Below are 26,128 nucleotides of genomic sequence, written 5' to 3'. Positions count from 1 at the left end.
AAGAGGGTTAATAAACCTGAAACTGAATATTTAAGAAAGTAAAAGTGAGGTTTTGTCTTTCTTATTAGAATATCTGTGTGCAGAATTATTGGGCAGCTATTAGGCTGTGTGCACATGTGGCGTTTTTGCTTTGTTTTTTCATTGCAGATTTGTCCCACACCTGAAGGGTTTCCTGATGCCAGAAAAGTGAATAAGAATCTTGCAGTCTCATGCACACGTTGGTTATTTGTGACTTGCAGATTTAGTGCAGATTTAAATCTACAGCATTATTATTATTTTTTTTTTTTTATATAGCGCCATTTATTCCATGGCGCTTTACATGTGAAAAAGGGGTATACGTGCAAAAACAATTACAATAATCTTGAACAAAACGTGACGGCGACTGGTACAGGAGGAGCGAAGACCCTGCCCGCGAGGGCTCACAGTCTACAATGGATGGGTGAGGATTCAGTAAGTTAAGGTAGAGCTGGTCGTGCAGTGGTATGGTGGAGCAATGGTTACTGCAGGTTGTAGGCTTGTCGGAAGAGGTGAGTCTTCAGGTTTCTTTTGAAGGTTTCCACGGTCGGCGAGAGTCTGATCTGTTGGGGTAGAGAGTTCCAGAGTAGGGGGGATGCACAGGAGAAATCTTGTATGCGATTGTGGGAAGAGGAGATAAGAGGGGAGTAGAGCAGGAGATCTTGTGAGGATCAGAGGTTGCGTGCAGGTAAGGGTAAGTACCAGGAGACTAGGTCACACATGTATGGAGGAGACAGGTTGTGGATGGCTTTGTATGCCGTGGTTAGGGTTTTGAACTGGAGTCTCTGGGCAATGGAGAGCCAGTGAAGGGATTGACAGAGAGGAGAGGCCAGGGAATAGCGGGGGGACAGGTGGATTAGTCGGGCAGCAGAGATTAGGATAGATTGGAGGGGTGCGAGAGCAGGGCCGCCATCAGGGCATTACTGCCCTTACTGCTGTATGGGGCCCCGTGAGCGGCAGTACAGAGGGGGGCCTGGGCCCAGTCGGGGCCCCTCCTCTTGTGCTTCTGCTCACAGGGCCCCGTGCTGTAACAAAGTGCTGAATGCACACCTCGGCCCTGAGTGCCTTACCGGAGCTCTACAGCCACGCAGCTCTAGCAGCTCCCTCATACTTCTCCGGACTTCTGGTCAGGTGACATTGTGTATGCGTTGTCACCTGACCAGAAGTCAGGAGAACCCGGCGGCTTACCTCTCCTCAGCGCAGGGACCCCAGGAGCGCTCACAGCCTTCAAGACTGAACGGCCGTGCAGCAGCTTCAAAGGAGTCCCTCCTCCCTTTCAGTGACACGCTGGTGAAGGCGCGTATGCAATGACGCATCACATACACGCATGCATGGAGCGCCAGGATGCCAGTACAGCTGCAGGGATCGTATGAGAGGTAAGTATGAAAACTTTATTTTTTAAAATAGAATTAATTAAATGGTCTTGGGGGTGAGCACATGATGCATTGGGAGTGGGAGGATGAGCACATGGAGAATTGGGAGTGGGTGGATGAGCACATGGATACTTGGGAGTGGGGGGGTGAGCACATGGAGGGTGGGAAGAGCACATGGAGGGTGGGAAGAGAACATGGGGAATTGGGAGTGGAGGTTTGGAAGAGCACATGGAGAATTGGGAGTGGGGGTGGGATGAGCACATGGAGGATTGGGAGTGGGGGGTGAGCACATAGTAAATTGGGAGTGGAGGCTTGGAAGAGCACATGGAGGAATGGGAGTGGGGGGGGAGCACATGGAAGATTGGGAGTGGGGGGGTGAGCACATGGAGAATTGGGAGTGGAGGTTTGGAAGAGCACATGGTGAATTGGGAGTGGAGGGTGGAGTGAGCACATGGTGAATTGGGAGTGGAGGGTGGGAAGAGCGCATGGAGGATTGGGAGTGGAGGGTGGGATGAGCGCATGGAGAATTGGGAGTGGAGGTTGAGGAGAGCACACGCAGAATTGGGAGTGGAGGGTGGGGAGAGCTCATGGAAAATTTGGAGTGGAGGGTGGAAGAGCACATAGAGAATTGGGAATGGAGGGTTGGGGAGGGAACATAAAGAATTAAGAGTGGAGAGAACATGAAGAATTGGGAGTGGAGGGTGGGGAGAGCACATGGAGAATTGGGAGTGGAGGGTGGGGAGAGCACATGGAGAATTGGGAGTGGAGGGTGGGGAGAGCACATGGAGAATTTGGAGTGGAGGGTGGGGAGAGCAAATGGTGAATTGGGAGTAGGGGGTGGGGAGAGCAAATGGTGAATTGGGAGTGGGGGGTGATTACAGCAAATGATGAACTGGGAGTGGGGGATGAGGAGAGCACATGATGAATTGGGAGTGGAGGGTGGGGAGAGCACATAATGAATTGGGAGGGGGGGTGGGGAGAGTAAATGATGAATGAGGGGTGGGGAGAGCAAATGATGAATTGGGAGTGGGGGAGAGTAAATAATGATGAATAGAGGGTGGGGGTGGGGAGAGCACAGACATGACATAATGAATTGGGGAAGATGGTGCATGTAAATATAATGAATCGGGGGAGCAGGAGGTACAGAGTAGGGGGCATTGAGGATGCAGAAGTGTGACTGGTAATAAATTAGGGGAAAGAGTACAGGTTCTAATTAATTTAAATATTTATTAGGTGGGGAAGTGGCTATTTACAGTTAGTGGGGGGCACAGTGGTGGATTACAATTTATATTTTGAATGGTGGTGTAGCATCGGCGTCTCTGCCCCTTGCTAGGCAGAGACGCCGTCCCTCTCACCTCCCCGCTCCTGGCGCAGCGTCCTCCAGCGCTTCTCTCCCCGCTGCTGCCGGCGCACGCTCCTTCCCCGGCAGTGTGCTTAGGGCGCGCGCGCTCCCCCTCTCTTAAAGGGACCGCGCGCGCCGTCCTAAGGAGTCCCCGGCCAATTGCCGGAGGACCTCCCATATATAAGGCACCTCCTCCAAAATGGAGGTGCCCGAGCAAAGTTGTTTGCACTGTGTCTGATCTTTGCTTCAGCCCTCAGGTCCCGCTGCTAGCCTGACTCCTCGTCCTGCCTGCCAGCCTGTTATCTGCCCGTTACCTGCCTAGCCTGCCTGCCTGCTCACCTGGAGCGCTCACCTGTTACCTGCCTGTTACCTGCCTTGGCTGTCAGTCCGCTCACCTGGGAGCACCCGCCTGTTATCTGCTGTGTCCGTCAGACCGATCACCTGGGAGCACCCGCCGGTTGTCTGCTGTCTCCGTCAGACCGCTCACCTGGGAGCGCCCACCAGTTACCTACTGAGTCCGTCAGACCGCTCACCTGGGAGCGCCCACCAGTTACCTGCCAGTTACCTGCCTCGTCTGTCTGCCCGCTCACCTGGGAGCACCCGCCTGTTTCCTGCCTGCCTGCCTGGAGACCCTGCCGTCACTTGCTGTGACCACCTTCCTGGTAAACCTGAAGACTGCTACTTGCCCTGCTTTCTCGAACTGTGACCACCTGTCAGCTACCAGAGACTTCCGCCTGCTTGCCGTGTCCATCCGCCATACCTGTCAGTCCCAGCCATCTGACCCGTGGGAGCCACCTGCTCTCTTACAAGGTCGTCCCCAGAGTAGCACCTGGTCCCTCAGCCCGGATCCTCCCTGGTCACGGTGTCGTTAGCTGCCGTACGACCAGGGTCGGTTCGGGTGGATACTTAGTCACGCCCCTCTGGGTCCCTCCTTGCACCTCGGCATAGAGGTTCCACCACCCGGACCCGTAACAGTTTGCTCGGGCCATGGAATCCGGTGGTACCCAAGCTCCCTCGCTCTCTGACCTATACCATGAAGTCTCCCGTCAGAGATCCCAGCAGGAGTCCATCCTGAACCACCTGCGGAATGTCAACTCCCGCCTGGACACACTGACTGCTCCACCAGCAACCACCGCTAGTTGCACGACTCGCACCCTGGCAGCGCCGCTGCCCACCAATACCATGGCATCCTGCCCCGGACCCCGGCTTTCTGCACCTCCTCGTTTTGGAGGCGACCCCGCTCAAGCTTGGGGCTTCATAAACCAGTGCACCCTGCACTTTGAACTCTAGGCTCATCAGTTTATCTCCAACCGGGCCAAAGTGGCATTCATCATGTCCCATCTCACTGGGGAGGCACTGGCATGGCTTAACCCCCTGTGGGAGAGAGGGGACCCCTTGGTGTCCGACCTGTCGTCTTTCCTCACTGCTTTCCGGAGAGTCTTCGATGAACCGGGACATAAGACCTCATCTGCCTCCTCTCTGCTACGTCTCCGCCAATGGATTCTCACCGTGGGCCAATATGCCATACGGTTCCGCACCCTCGCTTCTGAGCTTGCCTGGGATAACGAGGCCCTGGTGTCCGTCTTCTGGGAGGGTCTTTCCAGTCGGATTAAAGATGAGCTCGCCGGTCGGGACATTCCTACCACCCTGGATGACCTGGTGTCGCTGGCTACCCGGATTGACATCCTTTTTCAAGAGCGCACCAAAGAGACCACCCGTGAGAGAAAGTTTCCTCGCCTTTCTCCTACTTTCCAGAGACCTGTCTCCTCTTCTGTCATTCCCCGGGCACACTCACCCGAGCCCATGATCGACCAGTCCAAGAAGGTCAAATCTCGCCAAGAGTCACGCCGAGCCGAGGGGAGCTGTTTCTATTGTGGCAGTAAGGAGCACCTGATCCGTTCCGGTCCGGAGAGGCCGGGAAACTCCAGTGTCTAGGACCGCTCGGAGAGGTCGCCCTAGACAAAAGTAAGTCCTCTCCAACCTTGACTTTGTCTCTATCTCCTGTGGAGAGAACAGTCACTTTGAACTCGCTCACCTGGATTCTGGATCCGCTGGAAACCTCATCTCCCAGTCCCTGGTTGAGAAATACCATATTCCCACCAAGTCTCTGGCTGAACCATTGTCAGTCGCCTCCATGGATGGAAGACTCCTTCCGGTGACCATCCTGCTCGTCACGGAACCCATAACCCTGCAGGTGGGAATGCTGCACTCTGAGGTAATCTCCTTTCATGTACTACCCGGACTCTCCCACTCCCTATTGCTAGTCCTACCTTGGCTCCAGATACATGAACCCGTGTTGAACTGGCATTCCGGTGAAGTACTCCGGTGGGGGCCGGCCTGCCATAAGACCTGCCTGGTTCCGGTTCGTCCACCACCTACCCCAGCTAATTTACCCGGTCTTCCGGCTCCTTACTGGCCCTATGCTGACGTCTTCGGTAAAAAGGAAGCAGAGACATTGCCACCTCATAGGCCATATGATTGCCCGATCGACCTGGTACTTGGCGCCACTCCCCCCCCGTGGGCGTATTCATCCGTTGTCTGTGGCTGAAACCCGGGCCATGTCCGAGTACATAGAGGAGAATCTGGCTAGGGGATTCATCCGGAAGTCTACTTCCCCGGCTGGAGCTGGATTCTTCTTTGTCAAAAAAAAGGATGGCTCGCTACGCCCCTGTATTGACTATAGAGGACTCAATCAGATCACGGTTAAAAATAAATACCCCCTTCCGCTCATCTCCGAGTTATTTGATCGCCTTAAAGGCGCCAGGATCTTCTCCAAGCTGGATCTACGTGGAGCGTATAACCTGGTCCTATCCGTCAAGGAGACGAGTGGAAGACGGCATTTAATACCCGGGACGGACACTATGAGTACCGTGTGATGCCCTTCGGCCTCTGCAATGCTCCCGCCGTCTTCCAAGAACTGGTCAACAACATCTTCCGTGACCTTCTTTACTCCTGCGTGGTGGTATACCTGGACGACATCTTGGTCTTCTCTCCGGATCTTCCCACACACCGGAGGGATGTTCGTCAGGTCCTGCTTAGGCTCAGGCAGAACCACCTCTAAGCCAAATACGAGAAGTGCCTATTTGAGCAGACCTCTCTTCCATTCCTGGGCTATGTTATCTCCCAAACAGGCTTGCGAATGGATCCCGAGAAGCTCTCTGCTGTCCTAAAGTGGCCCCATCCAGAGGGGTTGAAGGCAATACAGCGATTCCTGGGCTTCGCTAATTACTATCGTCTCTTCATTCCACACTTCTCGTCTCGGACTGCTCCCATATCTGCGCTCACCCGTAAGGGAGCAAATCCCAAGGTATGGCCACCCGAAGCTGAGGAGGCCTTCCTTTCCCTGAAGCAAGCCTTCTCCTCTGCCCCTGTGCTGCACCGTCCAGACTGCAACAAACAGTTCTACCTGGAGGTTGATGCTTCCTCCTCTGGAGCCGGAGCGGTGCTCACCCAAAAGTCTTCATCCGGGAGAATGGTAACCTGCGGCTTTTTCTCCAAAATCTTCTCCTCCTCTGAGCGCAATTATTCCATAGGAGACCGAGTACTGCTGGCCGTCAAATTGGCGCTGGAGGAGTGGCGCTATCTGCTTGAAGGGGCTCTATACCGGGTGATCATCTACACGGATCACAAAAATCTGGCATATCTCCAAAATGCCCAGAGACTTAATCCACGTCAGGCCCGGTGGTCTTTGTTTTTTGCCCGCTTCGATTTCATCCTTCATTTCTGCCCGGCGGACAAGAATGTCAAAGCTGATGCCTTGTCTCGATCCTTCCTGTCCTCCGACCAAGAGGAGGAGCCTATGCACATTATCGACCTCTCCAAGGTGATGAATGTGGCCCCCTTGGATTTGACTCTTCCACCCGGCAAGACGTTTGTGGCGGTTCCTGACCGTGAGAAGGTTCTTCGCTGGGGTCATTCTTCTAAACTAGCTGGCCATGCCGGCCAAAAGAAGACTTTTCTGCTCATTTCTCGGCATTACTGGTGGTCTACCCTGCGTAAGGATGTGGTAGACTTCGTCTCTGCCTGTTCATCTTGTGGCTGCAACAAAGTTCCCAGACACTTACCAGCCGGTCATCTCCTGCCGCTTCCCATACCTGTTGCCCCATGGCAACACATCGCTATGGACTTCATTACCGATCTCACTGTTTCTGCCGGGTGTACTGTCATTTGGGTGGTCGCGGACCGCTTTTCTAAAATGGCTCACTTCATTCCCCTGCCTGGTCTCCCATCTGCACCTGAGCTGGCTAAGGACTTTATCCGCCATATCTTCCGTCTCCATGGACTACCCCTCAACATCGTGTCGGATCGAGGGGTTCAGTTCACCTCACGCTTCTGGAGAGCCACATATAAACTGCTGGACGTCACCCTGGACTTCTCCTCCGCTTACCACCCTCAGTCCAATGGTCAAGTGGAGCGGATCAATCAGATCCTTACCAGCTACCTGCGGCACTTTGTTAATGCCCACCATTCTGATTGGGTGGACCTCCTTCCTTGGGCGGAATTCTCTTATAATAACCACGAGAGCGAATTCTCTTCCAAGTCCCCGTTCTTTATTGTCTATGGCCAACACCCCCGGATTCCGTTTCCCGTCTCCGCTTCTGTGGACAACCCTGCCGCGGAGTCTCTTGTCAGCAAGTTTTCTACCATTTGGGAGAGTACTAGGTTCGCACTTCTTCAGTCCTCCAAGCGGATGAAGAGATACGCTGATAAGAGACGTCTGGATCCGCTTCAATTCCGTCCGGGAGACAAGGTTTGGCTCTCCTCCAAACATGTGCGGCTCAAGATACCCTCCTACAAGTTAGGTCCTCGCTTCATTGGCCCTTTCGAAATCCTCAAGCAAATTAATCCAGTGGCCTACAAATTAAAACTCCCGGCCTCCCTACGGATTCCCAACTCCTTCCACGTATCTCTCCTCAAACCCGTTGTCTTTAACTCTTTTTCCAACAATCCAGGTGCTCCTCGTGCTCCGGTTTCCGCTGAAGACGTCTATGAGGTAGAGAGTATTCTGGCCACCAAGAGGGTAAGAGGAAAGACCTTTTTTCTAGTAGATTGGAAGGGTTTTGGTCCTGAGGAGAGAACTTGGGAACCCAGGGAGAACATCAATGCCCCGCTTCTACTTGAAAAATGTCTTTCTGCCCAAAAAAAGAGGGGGCCTAAAGGGGGGGGGGTACTGTAGCATCGGCGTCTCTGCCCCTTGCTAGGCAGAGTCGCCGTTCCTCTCACCTCCCCGCTCCTGGCGCAGCGTCCTCCAGCGCTTCTCTCCCCGCTGTTGCCGGCGCGCGCTCCTTACCCGGCAGTGTGCTTAGGGCGCACGCGCGCGCTCCCCCTCTCTTAAAGGGACCACGCGTGCCGTCCTAAGGAGTCCCCGGCCAATTGCCGGAGGACCTCCCATATATAAGGCACCTCCTCCAAAATGGAGGTGCCCGAGCAAAGTTGTTTGCACTGTGTCTGATCTTTGCTTCAGCCCTCTGGTCCCGCTGCTAGCCTGACTCTTCATCCTGCCTGCCAGCCTGTTATCTGCCCGTTACCTGCCTAGCCTGCCTGCCTGCTCACCTGGAGCGCTCACCTGTTACCTGCCTGTTACCTGCCTTGGCTGTCAGTCCGCTCACCTGGGAGCACCCGCCTGTTATCTGCTGTGTCCGTCAGACCGCTCACCTGGGAGCACACGCCTGTTATCTGCTGTCTCCGTCAGACCGCTCACCTGGGAGCGCCCACCAGTTACCTACTGAGTCCGTCAGACCACTCACCTGAGAGCGCCCACCAGTTACCGTCACTTGCTGTGACCACCTTCCTGGTAAACCTAAAGACTGCTACTTGCCCTGCTTTCTCGAACTGTGACCACCTGTCAGCTACCAGAGACTTCCGCCTGCTTGCCGTGTCCATCCGCCATACCTGTCAGTCCCAGCCATCTGACCCATGGGAGCCACCTGCTCTCTTACAAGGTCATCCCCAGAGTAGTACCTGGTGCCTCAGCCCGGATCCTCCCTGGTCACGGTGTCGTTAGCTGTCGTACGACCAGGGTCGGTTCGGGTGGATACTTAGTCATGCCCCTCTGGGTCCCTCCTTGTACCTCGGCATAGAGGTTCCACCACCCGGACCCGTAACAGATGTGTTGCGTAATGACTAATTATATATTAATGGTGGGTGCACGTCTGTATTCAGCTGTGTAATGTAGAAGTTGGGGAATGTGCTCTAGATAACTGTGTGTTATTTTATGCAAAGACGAGTCCTGGCTGGAAGAAGTGATGGCGGTCTGTGCTGGATGAAGGAGAAAAGTGAAGATGAAGGACTTCACCTAGAGACGTCACCGGTGAGTCAGTGTGTTATCTGTACACTGACACTATACACTATATGCTATGTACAGGGCTCCTGTTTATAATGTCACTGGTGATCACTGTATTATCTGTACACTATATACAGAGCTCCTGTGTATAATGTCACTGGTGATCACTGTATTACCTGTACACTGACACTATATACAAAGCTCCTGAGTATAATATCACTGGTGATCACTATATTACCTGTACACCTACATTATACACTGTATACCATGTACAGAGCTCTCGTGCATAATGGCACTTATGGTAATATTAGTATTGTGTTTTTTTTATTAATGATCAGTATTGTAGTATTCGGTCACTATGTGGTGGTAATATGCTGTCCAGTCATGGTGTGGCGGTATTTGTCCCTTGTATGTGGTATTATTCAGTGACAACGTGGTGGTAATATGTGGTCTGGTCATGGTGTGGTGGTATTTTATCCTTAGTTGTGGTATTATTGGTCATTTTAAAAAATGTATATGACCCATTCCCTTAAAGAAAAATAAATAAAAATATACCTAAAAAGAGTATTGGATTTTTTAAGATATTTTTAATAGGTTAGAGTAGAGTAGGGCCCGACCAGAAGAGTCTAAATTATCATGGTGGCTTTAAAAATCTTTTGGCCAAAACAAAAGCTGATAGCTATGTGTGTAATCTGATGTTCACTAGGAACTGGTAATGTGTGATTGGTGAGGACGTGGTGCAGAAGTGGAGTTTTTCCAAGAGTGGGCGGTAGGACTGTAGAAGGATCGAGGGATGGAGATGGAGCTTGGATGGAGCCTAGGCGGAGTCTCAAGGGGGCCCGAAAATTTTGCCAGCATGGGGCCCTGAAATTCCTGGTGGCTGTCCTGCGTGAGAGTGTTGGAAGAGAGGCCACAGAGGAGGTTGCAGTAGTTGAGGCGGGAAATGATGAGGGCATGCACTAGTGTTTTTGCAGATTTGTGGTTGAGGAGTGTGTGGATCCGGGAGATATTTTTGAGTTGGAGTCGGCAGGAAGTGGAAAGGGCTTGGATATGTGGTTTGAAGGAGAGATCAGAGTCCAGCGTTACCCCAAGGCAGCGAGCTTGCGGGACTGGGGAGAGTGAACAGCCATTGACGTTGATAGACAGGTCAGGTGGGGGGATTAATGAAATGGTGGAAAGATGGTGAATTCAGTTTTATCCATGTTAAGTTTTAGAAATCTAGCAGAAAAGAAGGATGAACTAGTGGACAGACATTGTGGGATTTTGGTTAGTAGGGAAAAGATATCGGGTCCAGAGAGGTAGATCTGTGTGTCATCAGCATAGATGTGATACTGAAAGCCGTGAGACTCTATCAGCTGTCCCAGGCCAAAGGTGCAGATGGAGAAGAGCAGGGGTCCTAGACCTGAACCTTGGGGGACACCAACAGATAGGGAGCGAGATGAGGAGGTGGTGTGTGAGTGGGAGACACTGAATGTCCTGTCTGTTAGGTATGAAAAGATCCAAGATAGGGCCAAGTCTGAGATGAGAGAGTCTGTAGTAAGAGGGAATGGTCCCCTGTGTCGAAGGCAGATGACAGGTCTAGGAGGAGGAGGACAGAGTAGTGTCGCTTTGATTTGGCGGTTAGTAGGTCATTGGGGAGCTTAGTCAGGGCAGTTTCAGTAGAATGGTGCAGTCGGAAGCCAGATTGCAGGCAGTCAAAGAGAGAGCAGGAGGAGAGGTGGGAGGACAGGTCAAAGTGGACATGTTGTTCCAGTAGTTTTGGGGCATAGGGGAGAAGTGATATTGGGCGGTAGTTTGTCAGAAGATGGGTCAAGGGAGGGCTTTTTGAGGATGAGTGTGATCGAGGCATGTTTGAATCATGAGGGGAAAACACCAGTTGTTGGTGACAGGTTGGGATGAAGATAGTGGTAAGGTTGGGGATGAGGTGGGATGGGATTAAGTCAAGTTCACAGGTAGTGAGGTGTGATTTGGAGAGTAAAGATTAAAGTTGATCTTCCATAATGGTGGAGAAGCTGGTTTTGGAGAAGGAGGATTGAGTAGGTGTGAGGAGGAGCTGGAGGGACTTTAGGCAAAAACTTTGTCTGATGGTGTCAATATTCTGCTTGAAGAATGAGGCAAAGTGTTCGGCTGAGATGAGAGGAGAGGGAGGAGGTGCTGGGGGGCAGAGGAGAGAATTGAAGGTGTTGAATAGCTGTTTAGGGTTGTGAGACAGGGAGGATATGAGAGATGAGAAGTATGTTTGTTTTGCTGCAGTGAGTGTGGACTTGAAGGTAGTGAGGGACTGTTTGAATGCGATGAAGTGCTCATTGGAGTGGGACCTTTTCCATCTGCGCTCAGCAACCCTGGAGGCCCGTCGCAGTTCTTTGGTTAGACTGGTGTGCCAGGGTTGCCTGTTGATTGTGCAAGCTTTGGTATGTGTGAGGGGGGCGACCGAATTGAGAGCTGCAGCTGTTGTGCTGTTATATAAAGCGGCAGCAACATCTACGTCATGTAAGGAATTGATGTCTGTAAGAGGGAGAAGGGATTCAGACAGTAAATGAAGGTAAGGTGTTTAAGATTTTTGAGTGGGTATACAAGTTTGTCGAGTGAGGATTATTGCCCTGGAGAGGGGAGGGTAGAGAATGTAAGTAGGTTATGGTCAGAAAGAGGAAGGGGTGAGTTAGAGAGGTTAGACATGGAAACGATGATGGTCCAGAGTGTGTGGCCAGCTTTGTGAGTGACTGCGGAAGACCATTGAGTAGGGCTGAAGGAGGAAGTGAAGAGATAGAAGCTTGGAGGTAGCTGTGACAGAAGTGTCAATGGGAATGTTGAAGTTGCCCATGATGATAGTGGGGATGTCAGCAGAAAGGAAATGAAGTAGCCAGGTGGTGAAATGGTCTAAGAAGGTGGTGGCTGGTCCTGGGGGCAGTAAATGACAACCAGTTGCAGGTTGGAGGGGGAGTAGATGCGCTCACAGTGCACTTCATAAGAGGGGAGTGTAACAAAGGGTGGCAGTGGGATTTGGGTGAAGGAGCAGTTATCTGGCAGGAGAAAACCTACTCCTCCACCATGCTTGCCAATGGGGCGAGGTGTGTGGGAAAGGTGGAATCCACCGTATGAAAGTGCAGCTGGAGAGGCAGGCAGTGTCAGAGGGGGTGAGCCAGGTTTCGGTGATGCCAAGGAAGGAAAGTTTGTTAGTGATGAAAAGATCATGGATGTAGGAAAGTTTGTTGCAGACGGAGCAAGCGTTCCATAGAGCTCCTGTTAGTGGGACTGGAGAAGCGGGGGCTGGGTGGACGTGTATGAGGTTGGAAGGGTTGTGAGAGTTTTGGATAGATCGTGGATAGGAGGTGGAAGTGACTGTGGGGATGTTGTGAGGAGGGCCAGGATTTGGGGAGATATCGCCAGCAGTGAGGAGGAGCAGAGAAAGTGTTAGTAGGTGGGAGCAGGAGAGAATATGAGGTGGCTGTCTGTGCTTAGAGACACAGGATTAAATGTTGAGGAATAGTTCTGAGGAGTAGGTGAGATGAATGGGGAGGATTGAGGGAGAGATGAAGAGTTCATTACTAGGTATAGGGATTAGGGGTGGTTGTAAAAAGTGAAGGATTAAGAAGGTGAGAGAGAAAACAAACACAAATATTGTTTACAGTGTCCAAGTATCCAGTTACCTTCAGCTCCCTTCAGGTTCAATTCAGGTATAATTCATATTTCTCACACTTAAGCAATGGGACACTTAAGGCAATGGACACAAGTCTATAGCAGACTCCTTGCTCACAATATATTTGCTACAGAATGGGTTCAGGTGTGAACCAGAGGGGAGTGATCTGCGCTCATCTTGATCAGCTGATTAAGGCTAAGCCAGATGCAGGATATTCAAGGGCCAAGTAAACAAGGTCATAAATAAGAGTGGGGTAGTAGTTAGTTGAAAAACATACCATGTGTATGTAGGAGCAGAGAAATGGAGAAATCAGCATGGGAAAGTTGGGTCACGTACCATGTGTATGTAGGAGCAGAGGAAGGGAGAAATCAGCATGGAAAAGTTGGGTCACGTACCTGTAAGAGGAATGGATAAACAGAGATGCTGATTAGACTGCGTTGGTGGCAGATGACAAGGTACAGTCTGTATGCATCATACTAATCAGGTATAATTCATATTTCTCACACTTAAGCAATGGGACACTTAAAGGGGTATTCCCATCTCCAAGATCCTATCCCAATATGTAGTAGATGTAATAATAATAATATTAGCAAATACCTACAATTAGAAATGTAGTAAAGTATTTTTAATTCGCTATGTCTCTTTCCTCATGTGCAGGCAACCTTAGGTATCCATGGTTAGGTCCACTGATTAAGTGACAGTTAGTTAGCTAGCTGCTACATACGGTGTGTTCTGTACAGCATATGTAGCCTAGCCACAATGATTACAAGGATAATTAATTAATATTCTTTTTAAAATAGAATATATTGATAATTCAAAGGAAAACCAAAATTTGCCCAATTGCCATTTTTTCTGGTGCAGCCCAATATCCTCAACATCACACTCAGGGCAGTAGCCTATCATGTTTAACCCCTTGCCTGCGCAGCCAATTTTAATTTTTACATTTGTATCCCCTCCTCCCACACACACACACTCCTCCAAGAGCTATAGAGCTATAACTTTTTTATTTCTCCGTCAATTTAGCTGTATGAAGGCTTGGTTTTTATGGAATGAGTTGTAGTTTTGAATGACAAAATACATTTTATTATAGAATATACTGAAATGAGGGATGAAATGTATGATAAAAAATGACCTGGAGTCATGATTTTCAAGATCAGTATCATGACGGTAATACCAAACTTGGATATTTTATTTATTTATTTTCTTTAAATGGTGAAAAGAAATTTAAAAAAAAATTGAAAAAAAGTTGTTTGTGCCGACATTTTCTAAGTCCCATAAGGTTTATTTTTCCATCTATTGAGCTGTATATGAGAGCTTGTTTTTGTGTGGCAAGTAGACTGTTTGGGGTACATGTAATGTTTTGATACACTGCAATTATGTCTTATTTATTTATTTTCCCTTTATGGCATATAATCTATCTGTTAATTAATTTGATATTTTGATAGATGACCTTCACAGATGTGGTGATAAGAAATATGTTTAGTTTTTACCATTTTTTCATTTATTTTTAATGGAGGAAACGAGGAATGATTCTAATTTTTATGTGTTTTATTTATGTATTTTAAAAACGGGATTTTTTTACATTCTTTATTTTTTAATCCCTTTAGGGTCAATAGGAGCTCAGCTCCTGAGTCCTATCCACATATCTTTTGCGTTAAGCGGCTAAAGCAGGGGTCTCAAACTCGGCTGGGTATATGGGCCGCACATGGAAAAAATTTGAATTTGGGGGGCCGCATTCTTTGTTCAATGTGACATTTTTAGTGATACCATTTTTTTTGTATACACCTTTTGAACATTTTTGCCGTGTTTATTTTTTTATGGCTTGGGTCGTTATGGATGTGGCGATAATAAACGTGCACTTTTTTGTGTTTACTTTAGTTTACATATAAAACAGCATTTTTAGTGTCCAATATTTTTTCATGCTTTATTTTATTTTTTATTTTATTTCCCCCAATTGGCCACATACAGTAATATTGACTTACAATTAGCATCATATAGTAATAATGGAAAACATCTTGTAGTAATGTTCCCCATCCAAGTCCCCATCTTGTACTAATGTGCCCCATCCAGGTCCCCATCCTGTGGCTATGTGCCCCATCCAGGTCCCCATCCTGTGGCAACGTTCCCCATCCTGGCGCCCATCTTGTACTAATGTGCCTCATCCAGGTCCCCATCTTGGGGCTATGTGCGCCCCATCCAGGTCCCCATCTTGTGGCTATGTGCCCCATCCAGGTCCACATCTTGAGGCTATGTGCCCCATCCAGGTCCACATCTTGAGGCTCTGTGCCCCATCCAGGTCCCCTCTTGTGGCTATGTGCCCCATCCAGGTCCCCTCTTGTGGCTCTGTGCCCCATCCAGGTCCCCTCTTGTGGCTCTGTGCCCCATCCAGGTCCCCTCTTGTGGCTATGTGCCCCCTGTGCTGTTCTTCACACACATAAAATAGAAAAAAAAAAAGATGATTCTCACCTGTCCTCCGTTCCCTCGGCGGCCTTCCTGCAGATGTGGCCCGCAGGCACCACAGAGTCCGACCCCTTGACGATCCCGACCTGGTCCAGGAGGAGCCGCCGACAGCAGCGCTGCATTGCCGCACAGAGACTGTCTCCCAGCACAGCATTTTCAATGTCAGCCGCCGGCCAATCAGAGGCCAGCAGCTGACATCTGCATATGGCAATGACGTCATACTCGCTGCGCCGACACGCAGATATCAGCTGCTGGCCTCTGATTGGCCAGCGGCTGGCATTGGAAATGCAGTGCTGGGAAACAGTCTCTGTGTGGCAATTCAGCGCTGCTGTCGGCGGCTCCTCCTGGACCAGGTCGGGATCGTCAAGGGGTCTGTGCCTGCGGGCCGCATAAAGCAGCCTCAGGGGCCGCATGCGGCGCGCGGGCCGCGTGTTTGAGACCCCTGGGCTAAAGGGTTAGTCTCACTATCATGAATGATCATGTGCACATAACCTAGCAATTCTAACAGTAATCTCAAGCAGAATTTGGGAATCTTCATTACAATGTCATATTCTTTAGTCTGTCCTCATTTGGAATATTGTGTTCAATTCAATAAAGCTCACTAACAATAGATAAAGATACGAAAGCAAATTCAGAGATCAGTTTTAACTTTATGTTGTGAAAACACTGCAGATTTTCTACTCGGATTTACTAAAACTCATCTACAAGCTGCAGAAAAACCCTCAACAGAAATTGACCCCCCATGCTGTGAATTTTACATCCGCAGCATGTCAATTTATGCGCTGCTATTTCATGGAGGATTTCACCCTTTTGCAATGCGAAGGATGGAATCTGTGGCTAATTCACATCAAAATCTGAAGCAAAAGCCAATGTAAAACACGTGTTTCCTTATCAGAGATCTACAGCAAATTCTGAAGAAAATTTGTCAGTGTAAAGTACCCTAAAGCATTTCAGAAAAATGTAATCAAGTAAAGCATCATGGAAAGCAGAGTAATAAAGGGATATTACTGAATCCCATATATATATATATATATATATATATATATATATATTTATTTTTATATATATATATATATATATATATATATATATATATATACAGTGTGGGCCATTTATATGGATACACCTAAATTAAATGGAAATGGTTGCTGATATCAACTTCCTGTTTGTGGCACATTAGTATATGGGAGGGGGAAAACTTTTCCAGATGGGTGGCGACCATTTTGAAGTCGGCCATTTTGGATCCAACTTTCTTTTTTTCAATGGGAAGAGGGTCATGTGACACATCAAACTTATTGAGAACTTCATAAGAAAAACAATGGTGTGCTTGGTTTTAACGTAACTTTATTCTTTCATGAGTTTTTTACAAGTTTATGACCACTTATAAAATGTGTTCAAAGTGCTGCCCATTGTGTTGGATTGTCAATGCAACCCTCTTCTCCCACTCTTGAGACACTGATAGCAACACCGCAGAAGAAATGCTAGCACAGGCTTCCAGTATCCATTGTTTCAGATGCTGCACATCTCGTGTCTTCACAGCATAGACAATTGCCTTGAGATGACCCCAAAGATAAAAGTCTAAGAGGGTCAGATCAGGAGACCTTGGTGGCCATTCAACTGGCCCACGACGACCAATCCACTTTCCAGGAAACTGTTCATGTAGGAATGCTCGGACCTGACACCCATAATGTGGTGGTGCACCATCTTGTTGGAAAAACTCAGGGAGCGTGCCATCTTCAGTGCATAAAGAGGGCAACACATCATCATGTAGAAATTTCAGATATCCAGTGGCATTGAGGTTTCCATTGATGAAGAATGGCCCCACTATCTTTGTACCGCATATACCACACCATACCATCAATATACTAGATGTGCAGCATCTGAAACAACGGATACTGGAAGCCTCTGCTAGCATTTCTTCTGCGGTGTTGCTATCAGTGTGTCAAGAGTGGGAGAAGAGGGTTGCATTGACAATCCAACACAATGGGCAGCACCTATAGCATAAGGGGAGGGGTCCCTAAAAGAACTAAGGACTGGGACAAAAATGGGACACCTCCTAAACAGAGAAGTTGTTGCAGAACACAAAAATACAATCTGACAAAAAGGTACTAGAGGTCCCAGAAAGACCAAGCGAACTGACAGAGAAAGGCACCGAAGCACCTGGCTAGAGAAACAGTCAAACACTGAAGTCCAGCACAGCCAGGAGGGGAGAGCTGGAATATAAAGGCAGATGGTCACGTGACCGCAAAACACAAGATGGAAAAAACAAACAGGAGGGTTCTAACATGTAGTGTGTTTTTCCACTTTAATTTTGGGGGTGACTCCAAATCCAGGCCTTCATTGGTTAATAAATTTGATTTCCATTGATGATTTTTGTGTGATTTTGTTGTCAGCACATTCAACTTTGTACAGAACAAAGTATTCAATGAGAATATTTCATTCATTCAGATCTAGGATGTGTTATTTGAGTGTTCCCTTTATTTTTTTGAGCAGTGTATATATATATATATATATATATACACAGTACAGACCAAAAGTTTGGACACACCTTCTCATTTAAAGATTTTTCTGTATTTTCATGACTATGAAAATTGTACATTCACACTGAAGGCATCAAAACTATGAATTAACACATGTGGAATTATATACTTAACAAACAAGTGTGAAACAACTGAAAATATGTCTTATATTCTAGGTTCTTCAAAGTAGCCACCTTTTGCTTTGATGACTGCTTTGCACACTCTTGGCATTCTCTTGATGAGCTTCAAGAGGTAGTCACCGGAAATGTTTTTCACTTCACAGGTGTGCCCTGTCAGGTTTAATAAGTGGGATTTCTTGCCTTATAAATGGGGTTGGGACCATCAGTTGTGTTGTGTAGAAGTCTGGTAGATACACAGCTGATAGTCCTACTGAATAGACTGTTAGAATTTGTATTATGGCAAGAAAAAAGCAGCTAAGTAAAGAAAAACGAGTGGCCATCATTACTTTAAGAAATGAAGGTCAGTCAGTCCGAAAAATTGGGAAAACTTTGAAAGTGTCCCCAAGTGCAGTTGCAAAAACCATCAAGTGCTACAAAGAAACTGGCTCACATGAGGACATCCCCAGGAAAGGAAGACCAAGAGTCACCTCTGCTTCTGAGGATAAGTTTATCCGAGTCACCAGCCTCAGAAATCGCAGGTTAACAGCAGCTCATGTACAATTTTCATAGTCATGAAAATGCAAAAAAATCTATAAATGAGAAGGTGTGTCCAAACGTTTGGTCTGTACTGTATATATTACAGTAACTGCCATTTCATTAGTCTATTTACATGTCATAATGATTTGTCAAAATGTTGATGGTGTGAGGTAGGATACCAAAAACTGATAAAATGAAAGGGTGGCTCAATGGTTCAATTCGGCTTTCTTGTGATAGGGTTGGTTGTGCGCACCCCTAGGGCAGGTGCAGACAACCGTGTATTCTCTCCACGTAGATAATTGGGCCGATTATGCAGTTCACACTCTGATCAATCTCTGATCAGAGTTTGATCATAGTGTGATCTGATTCGCTCGGATGGCAAGATGGAGAAAAAAATTCTCCATCTTCTTCATTGTGACAGTCCATGGAAATCGGACTGCACTCAGATGGCATCCGAGTGCAGTCCAACGGTTTCCACGGACTCAATGACTTGCATGGCCGAATGTGATCCGAATATCGGGTCAAACTCGGGCATGCAGTGATTTTTTCCTCGGACCAGCTTGAGGAAAAAATGTTACATCTGCATGACCGAAAATACACTCGTCTGCACAAGTCCTAAGAGACCTTAATTAACCCATATACTGATAACTTTTTCTACCCATGGAAAATTTGATCACAACTGAGTACTACTGTCTCTACTTTTCAGTCAAATCTACATTTCTAACATGTCACCTGTAGCTGGACATCTGGCTCGAGCCCAATGTGATACAAAGACCTTCTGATGTAGACACTGTTTGATGCCTTTTGCTTGGTATGTGACATCCAATTTCTCTTTCAGTACAAAACACATCAATCATGGAACCAGTTGTACGGCCATTTCTCCAAAGTGTCCCAGGAGCAGTTTTTCAACACAACCCCAGACTGCATGTTGTTCATGTTACTGTGAGCAGCCTGCATAGCTTAAACATGCTGCCATGGCCTGCATCATCTACGAACTTATCTCCCATTAATCATATTTGTGACGTCATTAGTTGGTTATTGCAAAAAGAGCTGGCAGCAGAGGATCTTGATGATTTGTGTGTTCAAATGCATTCAATGCGGCAGAAAATTTCTCGGACATACAGTAATAACCTCATTAATACCAGCCAAGGTGTGCAAGTGAGTCTACCTTTGCATCTGATTCTCATACTCATTACTGAATAAATGGAGATGATCTGGAAATGATGTTTTAATTTTTTCATAATTTTCAGTAAAAGAGAGATCTATATAAAAAGATATATAGATAGAGATATACAGATCGCAATACTAGAACAATTTCAATCCATTAAAGTCATATTTAAGTTCAATAGTTTTGGGCTTATGGATGATATGGCATGGTATGACATGACATGACCTTGATGGCATGTCAAATTATGCCGTTATATGGAGCATGAACAGTGGCCCAAATGGAAGTCTTTTTTATTGAAACATTTATTTTTATTATTAAAAATAAAGAAATAAAACAATACTCAGAGCATGCAACAAAAATTGTGTCTCAAACCAAAACACTACCAAGATCTGTGCGGAGGTTAGTTACCACCCCTGTGTGAAATTCTGCATGATAATTTTCATTTAGACAATACAATATTTATGTCCCATTACACCTTTACTCAATAATCACTGTTCTTATTGATACAAGAAAATTGGCCACTGAACACTTAGTTTTTAAGTCCATTTGTGCTTTGTAAAAATTGCAGTGAGTTGCAGATATTAGACAGCTATGGAAAAGTAACTATATTTAAAGCTTCTTATGTAGCAAGTGAAAGAGCTTGCAAGTGGTTTCTTGTAATTGTAGTTTGGCTTACGTGAGCCTTGAGATTCAGTGACTTTGGATTCTGGAGCTTTAGAAGGAAGTAACTTAAATTAATTCATTGTTTATATTTACTTGTTTATACTTTGGCTTTGTACAAGCCCCAATAGTAAAATGTGCTTAATTTTTGGCAATGCAATCCAATGCACATCTTGTCACATATATGCAATAGTTGACCAGCTGTTTGAGGGTGCAGGCTGCTGTGCTAGATGTTTGCATGTTGTATATTTGGAAACCCAGTTACTAGATCTAAATGAGCAGCTTGCAACACTGAGATCCATTGAAAACACAGAAAGGAGTACGCTGCTCACTAAGCCGATGCTTGCTGGGGTAGATATGAGGGAGAACATAGTTTTGCCTATATATCCAAGTTACTAGTGCGACTGTAAGGGACCTAGGGTGGCTGTGATGGCGAGGGACTGCTGTGTTCCTTCACCCCAGCTCCCAGACAAAGACAAGGGTCCCAATTTTCTCGTGTTGTGCTTGTGATGCATGGCACTTACGTTTTGGCTGCAGGTCTTTTGAATCCGTGATCCTTTTCCTTCAAGGACCGCCACCTGCACACTAAAGGACTTCCACTCCTTTTTGTTAAAAACTTTACTTTCATTTTTCAATTCAATGTAGCAGAGAATACAAGGATGAACAGTTGCATTGTCAGCAGTAGCGTAGCTACTGGGGGGCAGAGGGGGCGGTGGCCCCGGGCCCCGTGCTCTGAGGGGACCCACCTGGGGCTACGCTAGTGTAACTACGCTAGTTGCACTCCGGGCAGAGCGGGGAGACTATGTCACTGCACTGCCCGGCGGCCACTATGGGGCTCTAGAGCAGGAGGGGGGGCCCCTGGCGTCAGCATCGGGCCCCCTCGCCCGTCACCGCCGCAAGTTTACTGATGAGAGAGGGAGCGCGCTCCCTCTCTGTGACTGACGTCTCTGACATCACTTGGCGCCCAGCCCGCTGTGCTGAAGATGTGTGCGGGCCGGGTGCTCTGAGCAGCGAGGGAACCAGGAGGAGAGGTGTTAAATAATACTTCTTTCTGTATTATTTTTCTCTATCGAGGACTTTGCAAAGTATCAATATCAAGATTTTCTTATAAAAAAATGTATTGAATTATTCTTGGATTGTCCATTAAAAAGAATCAGATTGCAGCAGGTACATACAATAATTAGATAATTAGATAGTTACAGAGTGATTGTCCATTTGTCCATAATTAGCTTAATTGTTGAGATTCACCCATCTTTCCCTTGGATCCTGCATGTGTGTCCGGATAAAGAAGGTGTTTCCTGGGCCTACATCAGCTGCTGGTTTGCACACGGACCCTCATCCTGTGTCCTGTGGAATGGCAAGTGCCCCCCCTTTCTGCAGCATGGGCTTTTATAGCCCGGTCATATGGCACCTGTTCTTCTAATTATGGTGCTGAACCAAAAATACACAAACAGCGCATGTCAGCTAGAAACGATGGCTGATGGAATCTTATGTAGAACTCAGAATTAAGAATAAAATGAATATCCATAATTAATATTTAACAAGAGGTGAGTACTGTTTATTTATTTTTTGCCAGGTGGGGGCGGCATTATATTACAGACTCTGCCTATGGGTGGGGGGGGGGCATTATACTACAGACTCTGCCTATGAGGAGGGGGGGCATTGTCCTAAAGACTCTGCCTATGGGGAGGGGGGGGCATTATCCTAAAGATTCTGCCTATGGGGAGGAGGGGGCATTATACTAAAGACTCTGCCTATGGGCAGGGGGGACATTATACTAAAGACTTTGCCTATGGGAAGGGGGGAGCATTATACTAAAGACTCTGCCTATTGGAGAGGGGGGAGCATTACACTAAAGACTCTGCCTATGGGGAAAGGGGGGGGCATTATACTAAAGATTCTGCCTATGGGGAGGGGGGAAAGCATTATACTACAGACTCTGCCTATGGGGAGGGGGGAGCATTATACTAAAGACTCTGCCTATGGGGGGGGCATTATACTACAGACTTTGCCTATGAGGAGGGGCATTATACTACAGACTTTTCCTATGCGAAGGGGGGGAGCATTATACTACAGACTGCCTATGAGGAGGGGGGAGTATTATACTAAAGACTCTGCCTATGGGGGGGCATTATACTACAAACTGCCTATGAGGAGGGGTGGAGCATTATACTACAGACTCTGCCTATGGGGGGGGGCATTATACTACAGACACTGCCTATGGGGAGGGGGGAGCATTATACTACAGACTCTGCCTATGGGGGGGACATTATACTACAGATTCTGCCTATGAGGAGGGGGAGCATTATACTACAGACTCTGCCTATGGGGTGGGCATTATACTGCAGACTCTGCCTATGGGGGGGCATTATTCTACAGACTCTGCCTATGAGGAGGGGGGAAGCATTATACTACAGACTCCGTCTATGGGGGGGAGCATTATACTACAGACTTTGTCTATGGGGGGGAGCATTTTACTACAGACTCTGCCTATGGGGGTGCATTATACTATACGAAGGACTATGGGGAGTGCATTATACTATATTGAGGACTATCTGGTGCATTATACTATATGTAGGCTACTTATACAGTGTGGGAGATAATGTGGGGTCTTTGAACAGTGTGGGGGCCATCATACAGTGTGGGAGATAATGTGGGGTCTTTGCACAGTGTGAGGGCTATCATATAGTGTAGGAGATAATGTGGGGTCTTTGTATAGCTTGGGGGCCATCATACAGTGTGGGAGATAATGTGGGGTCTTTGCATAGTGTGGGGGCAATCATACAGTGTGGGAGATAATGTGGGGTCTTTGCACAGTGTGGGGGCCATCATACAGTGTTGGAGCCATCAGCTTGGGGGCTACTAAGGGGTCAGTATACTGTGTGGGAGTACTATACAGTGATGGGGAATTATATCGTGTATAGGAGAACATCATACTGGTTAGAGGGGAGCTCTACATGGGGAGAGACTCAGGACATTATTAGATCTTAAGTGGGCACTTATTGTTATAGGGGAACTCAGGTTATCATGACTGTCAAAGGGGCACACAGAGGGCACTATTACTTTCTAGGGGGAACAATGTGGGCACTGTTTTCTAGGGCACTTGCACACGGCATTACTGTATTCTAGAGGTTTGTTTTACCATCTAGAGGGCACACAGTACCACACAGCAGGTGCAGTAATAGGGACACATTTTGCAGCAGCGGCTCAGTATAGGGGTATCAGCAGGATGAGGAGTTTGTGCAGGTTGGGAATAGATGTGGTCAGTGCCTGAAATGTAAGGAGTCAAATGTGTCTTTGTTGTGATCTCTGCAGACCTGAAACTCTGAGCCCTGGCTGGAGAAGTTGTTGTGTCGGTCTGGGCCAGATGGAAAAGACGGGAAAAGTGAACAATTTAATCAGAAAGAACGTCAGCTGTAAGTTACAATATATAACCGTGCTGTGATCTCTTATATGTTCCGCAGGACTGGCATCTATCAATATATGTCACCATATGGCGGTAATATCAGTGCTGGTCTTTGTATAGAGATTATTTTCAGTAACAGCGCGGTCATCTGCTGAGGTTTTCCTACATCCACTATCTGGGTGCGCCACCATAGCTGTAATCAGGGTTATCTGGTAAGGGGCCCACTCAGAAGTTTCACCCACCCTGAACCAAAACCCTAGCTACACCTATGATTGTCAGTGTTACAGTTCTTTACACAGCACATGTTCTTAATTCACCGTTTGTCTGTCTGCCCGTCTCAAGCTATCCCTTTCTCTTAGTTGGCCCCTTTGACCCTTGAGATGCTCGAGACACATGCAGCCTTGTGAGTCCCGCACAGCCTTCTCTGGACTAATCCCTGTCCGTCTGATCCTCCACTCTGGGAGGTTTTGGGGGAAGCCTCACTGCTACCTCTTGTGGACCGTAGGTCCCGAACGCTATGGGACAGCCTGTGTCAGATTTACAGGCCAACGGTTCTCTGCTGCTCGACCGACAGTGCTCCTACTGTTCCTTGTCCTGCAACAACTGCCCTCAAACAGGAACTTCCCCCTCTCTTTACTGTCCTTATCCTCCCACACTGAGCAGCTCCCAATTCTTTAACTATTTCCTAGCTTAACTCTTTCCTATCTTAAAGTTCCCGCCTCTGCACTACCCCAATCTACCTACCTAAACCTACACTAACCCTGCAGTTAACACGTCCGACAACTATCACATGCATGTTCATATACATATAATAAACAGAGTATATTACAATGTGCACAAGGAGGGAAGAGGCACATGACCGTTCGGGTCACCCCCTTACATGACCACACTTAGGCTCTGTGCACAAGTTGCGTTTTTGCTGCGTTTTTTCAATGAAGATTTGTCGCAAAACCTAAAGGGTATCCTGATGCCAGCAAAGTTAATCCTGAAGTCTCATGTAAAGAAGGACATAGCTGAACTAGAGCGGGTGCAGAGAAGCGTGACCAAGGGAATGGGTGGACTGCCATACCGAGACAGGTTATCAAACTTGGGAATATTCAGTTTGGAAAAACGAAGGCTTAGGGGTGATCTTATTACTATGTACAAGTATATGAAGGGACAGAAATCTTTCTAATATTCTTCTTACACCTATGCCTGTAACAGTGACATGGAGGCGTTACTTCTCTATGTCTAAAAGAAAGAAGGTTTAATCATAATCACAGACGCGGATTCTTTACTGTAAGAGCAGTGAGACTATGGAACTCTCTGCCTCATGATGTTGTAATGAGTGATTCACTAAAAAAGTTTAAGAACGGACTGGATGTCTTTCTTGAAAAACATAATATTACAGGTTATGGGCACTAGATTCAGTGGTGGGATGTTAATGCGGGAAACTGGTCCGATTACCATATGGGAAGTCCCTATTATGGACAATTATATATATTTCCATCAATATAACCAATGGCCAATGACTGTAGTAACCTGGGACTGTTGCAATCACTTTTTTACCACTGGCTTAGAATAGTCTAATTTTGAGTCATGGATGAACCGAAGCTATTTTAATAATTGAAATAAAGGATTTTGGTCAGTATCAAGCCCAACAGCATAATCTTTGTGTTTAGCAATCTTTTTTGGGTGAACTTATAGAAAATGCTGAAGCATGCTGGTTTCATGTAAGGAATCCAGAGGTCGGATATAGCTTTAATCTGAATGTTTTCCACTCATTTATCAAGCTACGCTATGCACGCTGAAGCTAATTCGCTCATGCATGTGTCTGATATAGAGATCTCTAATCCTTGTAATTGTAGTAATGTTGCTGTCTACATCTCATGCTCTACATGTGAAACATGCCTCAGTTTAATCTCGTGTGACAAGCTGTCGTTTGATGAAAATGGCATTTTTTTATAGAAATGAATATTTCCATAAATGTCGAGATTATATTTAATTTTCTTTGCCCTTTTTTCTTTATTTCCAAAGAAATAACGTAATGAAAAAAAAAATCAAAAACCCAGAATTACGTTTTTTTGAACGCCATAACATTTCAATAAAATGCAATAAGAGGCAATCTAAACATCGTATATACCCCAAAATGATATCAATAAAAATGTCTGCTCAGTGCGCAAAAAATAAGCCCTCTCACAGCGCCATATCCCGAAAAAATGAAAACATTATGGGTCTCGGAAAATGACAACAAAAGCAAAAAAAATAAAATTCTTACAACTTTCCGCATTTTTTTTCATCTCCTAATTAAAAAAAATACTATACATGTTTGGTATCTGCATACTCATACTGACCTGGAGAATCATATTGCCAGGTCAGTTTTATCATATAGTGAACATGGTAAATAAAAAACCCAAAAAACAATTGTGACATTGCACTTTTTTTTGCAATTTCAACACACTTGGATAGTGGTAGAATGAATAATGTCATTCAAAAGTACAACTCATCCCTCAAAAAACAAGCCCCATACGGCTATATTGACGGAAAAATAAAAAAAAGTTATGACTCTTGGAAGATTGGGAGGAAAAAACAAAAACGAAAAAAAAAATGGAAACTGGCCACAGTGTGAA

This window comes from Phyllobates terribilis, unplaced genomic scaffold (assembly GCF_046119375.1).
Source record: "Phyllobates terribilis strain yellow unplaced genomic scaffold, ASM4611937v1 Scaffold_13__5_contigs__length_258822181, whole genome shotgun sequence".
In the NCBI taxonomy this organism is placed as follows: Eukaryota; Metazoa; Chordata; class Amphibia; order Anura; family Dendrobatidae; genus Phyllobates; species Phyllobates terribilis.
Note: the sequence above shows the minus strand (reverse complement) of the source record.